General features: G+C 42.8%; 1 long non-coding RNA gene across 1 annotated transcript; it reads left to right on the forward strand.

Annotated features, from left to right (window-relative positions):
- The first annotated feature begins 511 nt into the window (after nucleotides 1–511).
- LOC135510015 (uncharacterized) lies at nucleotides 512–2,113 on the forward strand. The gene is made up of 4 exons (XR_010451043.1): nucleotides 512–552; nucleotides 1,176–1,247; nucleotides 1,819–1,884; nucleotides 2,060–2,113. It is a non-coding gene; the product is annotated as an uncharacterized LOC135510015 (long non-coding RNA).
- Nucleotides 2,114–4,699: the final 2,586 nt, after the last annotated feature.

A 4,699-nucleotide genomic window follows, 5' to 3' on the forward strand; every position in this document is an offset into this window, starting at 1 on the left:
AAATGTGTCTTCCGCATTTAACCCAAACCCTCTGAATCAGAGAGGTGCGGTAGGGCTGCCTTAATTGACATCATCGGCTGCTGGGGAGCAGTATTTGGGGTTTAACTGCCTTGCTCAAGGGCAAAATGGAAGATTTTCTAACCTTGTTTGCTCGGCGATTCAAACCAGGGAGCTTTCGGTTACTGGCCTAACTCTCTTAACCGCTAGGCTAACTGCCGTGATAATATGATAGGCCATAAAGTATGTCTACTCTGTCGCAACAGTGCAAACAAAAATGATGCCTATGACACATAGATCAATGCCTGTGATTATCTATACATTCTATTTAATTGTATTTTATATTCCAGTTTGTAGAGAAAACATAGTACGTATTTGTTTAATGAATTTTTTTAATATATTTTTTAATGACTGTAATTTGCGGAATATAATAAATACAGGACAGTTGATACTATAAATGAAAGGTTTGACATCAAAGATCATTAGTACTAACATCCTCTTTTCTTTATTTCAGAGGACAAGAAGGCAAAGGACCAACCACCAAACACCACAGTAGTAAGCTATGATCATGTTATATTCTCACACATCTGTTCCTTTCACTTCTTGATATTCTAGGGCTCTCTTTGGTTACTAGTTAGTCATAACAAGCATTTTAAATCAAACCAATTTCTTTCAAGACTATTATGTAAAACCGTTTGCAAATAAATTGGTTTGTATATTTAGTCATGCACTAATTATGAATCTTTGACCAGAACAGACTTCCTCAAATCACTCACCACAACTACTGACACTTGAACAATAACACATTTTGTGCTATCATTGGGGGAGAATGTAAATGCAGAAAAAGGTGGAAATTCATGTCAGTATGCATGAGAGGTACGACATCCTTCTATGGCATATGGTAAAACTGGTTGATGTAAACAAGGGGAACAGAACAACAGGTAAAACGTAATCCCTTTGACCAAATCCTCTTCCACACCACCTTAAACCTCTGCAACCCAACTCAACCCCCCAAACCAACCTAACCTAACCCCCTCCAACCCAACCTAAACCATCTGCAACCAAACTTCAGCCCCCCACTTCAAACTCAACCCAAACCAACTCAAAGTGAAAGTCCACAGTGTCAGTCTCTCTCTGAGATGATGTGATCATGTTACTCTCTGTCCTCCATCAAACAGGTCCTGAACCCTGAGAGCCACGGTGACTTGTACAGCACTGTGATCCCTAAGCAGCACAGGACAGCAAAAAAGGTCAACTATGCTCATGTTATCTTCTAACTCATCTACAGGGGTTGGAATTAGTGAATAGGAGGCCCCTGGCAGAGGCCAGTCTGAGGCTTTCCTCTCACTCCTCTGTTACTTTCTATTCTTGATATAGTACTAAATTAACACACAAGCACTGCTGGTCTTGTAGAGTTTTTTTCTGTCTTGAAAAGCAGAACTTTAATAGACAGCCCTAATGTATTGTAGAATGTCAAATGGATGTATATGTTTTCTGAATAACTCCATGTGTAACTGTCTACCAGCCGGACCCATTTCCTGACGATGCAATTACATACAGAACAATGGTCAAAAAGAACAAGACCCAACTAAATGTACAGACAAAGCTAAGGCTGCTTTACTGATGTTATGTTCCATGTTTAGCAGCGTTCTAGCCACAGCTATGCTAATAGTTATCATGAACTACGTTATGTACTGTGACTGTTTAAACATGGTAAATAACACCAGTTAAAAGATTAAGTAAATGCAAAGATTGGGCTGACTAACAATTATTATGTGTTTGGTGTTTTCTGAATAACTCTGTGTGTCTGTCTATGAGAAGGTTCCATTACCTGATGATGCAGTGACATACAGCACTGTGGTCACCAAGAGCAAGATCCAACCAAATGTAGGCCTACAGAAAAAGCAGATATTCTGTTTTGATGATTTGACTAACTTATTTGTGCCTGTATGTGTCTACTGTGTACTGCATCAATACAGAAGGCGCTGTATATCACCATTATAACTGTGTGTGTGTGTGTGTGTGTGTGTGTGTGTGTGTGTGTGTTCCTCCTCTCTTACAGGCAGCAGAACCAGATGATGTGGTCTACAGCACAGTCTACAACACCAGAGATAGGTCTGTGTAAAGCATAAACATAACATTACTCTTTAGTCATGCAGCATGTTTGCCTTTTCATTTGCTGTCATCCTTTAACTTTGTCTGACAACATGTTGCTATGATCGTGAATCCAGTGGGAAACCACGCTGCACACAAATGATGGTTTTAGGTGAGTGACTGAAGGTACACTTTCTCTCCAGCAGGGAGTAGCAGCAGAGCAGTGACTGAATTAAATCCTTGGTCCAAAAGATCCAGACAAGCTTTATGGGGGAAAATACTGGAGGATCTCAGTGTACTAAGGCATCAGAGGAAAAGAGTCCAGATTGACAGAAAAACATATACTTTTATTTGACCCCCACCCCGCCGCCCAAAATATTTGTCCTAATAATTTGTATTGGTCTCTTTTTCAAGGATGAATCAAAATGTACAGAATGGTTACGTGGAGGGAAATTGGGGAGGGTAATGCCTTTTCAATTGCAGTCAAGGGGAGGTTTTAGTATGTGTTATTCTAGTTCAGGGAGGGTTATGTCATTTGTAATTTATCAAATTTCAATATTTCACAGCATTTTAGAATTAGTTGCATATTTGGCTATATACAATGTGTGCCGGATGCCGCCCCTCATCTCTGATTTTCCACTGGGCGTGCAATATCAAGTGCCCTTATAGGCTATTTAATGTGAGCAACATTATATGTCTAAGATACTGTAGCTGCTGGGCTGGTGTAAATAAAACACACTGCGATGGATATTCCAACCCTGAGCCCCAGCCTGCTCTGTTCTTGCTAAACAAATACTTTTACCAATGGTTGTGTTGTGTAGGCCTTCAGCGGCAGTTCATGAGGAGAGTCAAAGGCTTCTTCTGAATCTTCGTTTTGATTACACCTTTCTTTTTGAGAAGGAGAGCACTAAGAGGAGGAGGACTGGAGGTCAACTTTGATGACTTGATACTACTATAAATTTGACGAAAACTAAATGTTTCTGGCCAATGATATATTTATCAGAGTTATTGACCTCACAATAAGCCAGATTGGAGTAATTTACATTTGGCTGCTGACACTGCTGACACCAGAAGAACGCAAATTCGAGAAGGCATAATTGAAGTCAACAGTCTTCGTTTAAATGAGACTTTACTAACAACAAGAGGGCTTTGTGTTGGAGCCTGTTTCTTCCTAGTTTAGAAATAAGAGTTAAGCCTACCTGTTTGACAGATGAAATTAGGCTATAAGCTGTTATATCCAAAGATTTGTCAGTCAATTCCTTCACCCACCATACACTCTTTAAATAGTTAATCACTGACATAGAGGTAGGCTGTTATGTTAAAACCGAGACTCAAATTGCAGGGTATGAGAGGGATTGCCATAATCCTACCTTTTATTAAAGAAAATGGCAAAAAGCACAGTCCTAGCCCTTGTTAGCTTAAGATTTGGAAGAAAATAAAACAGATCTGATTATATAAAGTGATCCACAAAAGCGCTTTGGTCAGCAATGCTTTATCCTAGGAACAAGATGTAAAATACACGGGAAAGACATGATAGTGATGCACATGAGGATGCACTGTATCATTGTTTCATTTCTTTGACATTCAGAGGCTAAACTACAACCTTCTATAGCCGAGGAGACAAAAAAAATAGACTTTGCTTGGTAATTTAATTCTGTCACTGTAAAGGCAGATTTCCTCCTCTTCGTCTGAAGGAGGTGTAGCAGGGATCGGAACAAAACGCAGCGTGGTAAGTGTCCAAGTCGTTTATTATAAAGCATAAACTGAACACTAAGAAATACAAAACAATAAATGTGAACATGAACGAAAACCAAACCGAAACAGTCCCGTGTGTTGACAAACACAGAAACTAACCAACAGTGAAACCCAGGCTACCTAAGTATGATTCTCAGAGACAACCAGCGACACCTGCCTCTGATTGAGAACCATACTAGGCCGAAACAAAAACCTAAACATAGAAACACAAAACATAGACTGCCCACCCCAACTCACGCCCTGACCATACTAAATAAAGACAAAGCAAAGGTCAGAACGTGACAGTACCCCCCCAAAGGTGCGGACTCCGGCCGCAAAACCTGAATCTAAAGGGGAGGGTCTGAGTGGGCGTCTGTCCGCGGTGGCGGTTCTGGCGCGGGACGTGGAGCCCACTTCACCATAGTTCTAATGCGCCTCTTCGCCCGCCTCCATGGCCTCTTTGGAATGGCAACCCTCACCGCCAACCTAGGACTGGCAACCCTACTAAAGGGCTCCACTGGACTGAGGGGCAGCTCCGGACTGAGGGGCAGCTCCGGACTGAAGGGTAGCTCCGGACTGAAGGGTAGCTCCTGGCTGGCTGGCGGCTCTGGCAGCTCCTGGCTGGCTGGCGGCTCTGGCAGCTCCTGGCTGGCTGGCGGCTCTGGCAGCTCCTGGCTGGCTGGTGGCTCTGGCAGCTCCTGGCTGGCTGGCGGCTCTGGCAGCTCCTGGCTGACTAACGGCTCAGGACAGACGGGAGACTCTAGCAGCTCTGGACAGACGGGAGACTCTAGCAGCTCTGGACAGACGGGAGACTCTAGCAGCTCTGGACAGACGGGAGACTCTAGCAGCGCTGGAGAGGGGGAAGGCTCTGGCA

The sequence above is a fragment of the Oncorhynchus masou genome, chromosome 23, assembly GCF_036934945.1.
Source record: "Oncorhynchus masou masou isolate Uvic2021 chromosome 23, UVic_Omas_1.1, whole genome shotgun sequence".
Taxonomy (NCBI): domain Eukaryota; kingdom Metazoa; phylum Chordata; class Actinopteri; order Salmoniformes; family Salmonidae; genus Oncorhynchus; species Oncorhynchus masou.